Below are 873 nucleotides of genomic sequence, written 5' to 3'. Positions count from 1 at the left end.
GATTCACTTAACCTCATATGTAAATCTTAAGTTGTTAGGACATTCCCCATTAATGTTAAATCCTACATTATTCCCAATGTAAATTTTTAAAAGTTCATCTAGGCATGCTGTGAGTATTATAGGAGAGATGAGGTCTCTAACTCCTTTCTTAATCGTTATTTTCTTACTAATTTTATGTAGTTATAGGATTGCTGTGCTTCCCGTATAGATATACTGCATATTATATAATATATATACAAATCACTTTTTGATCAACAAAGCTCTACTAATCTGGGACACCCATATGTTGATTTGCCGTAAGCGATCAGACGAATATATATATATATATATATATATATATATATATATATATATATATATATATACTTTATGTATATCATCATCATCAGCCATTACTAGTCCACTGCATAACAAAGGCTTCAGACATACCCTTCCACTTGCGTCAGTTTATGGTGTTTTTGTGCCAGTCCACGCCCGTAAACTTTCTTAGTTCGTCGATCCATCGTCTTCCCTTCCTTCCTCTGCTTCTTTTACAATCTCGAGAGACCCATTCTGTTATTCTTAATATCCATCTATTGTCTGCCATTTTCATTATGTCCCACTCATGTCCATTTCTTTTTCGTAGAAGTTGTTTGCTCTCGTATCCATGTTATTTTTTTTTCTGTTTATTAGTGTTATTCCCTTTATTATTATTTCCATAGCTCTTTGAGTTGTAACTAGCTTATGTTCTAAAGCTTTATTAAGGCTCCAAATTTCTGATGCATAAGTTTATACTTGAAGGACTATCTGATTAAAATCATCAAGTATTTTGTTTACCAAATTCTCTTCATCCCATGCTTATCATTCTTTTAATATTGGTGCCGTGTCCTAGGA

This window comes from Palaemon carinicauda, chromosome 37 (assembly GCF_036898095.1).
Source record: "Palaemon carinicauda isolate YSFRI2023 chromosome 37, ASM3689809v2, whole genome shotgun sequence".
Taxonomy (NCBI): domain Eukaryota; kingdom Metazoa; phylum Arthropoda; class Malacostraca; order Decapoda; family Palaemonidae; genus Palaemon; species Palaemon carinicauda.
Note: the sequence above shows the minus strand (reverse complement) of the source record.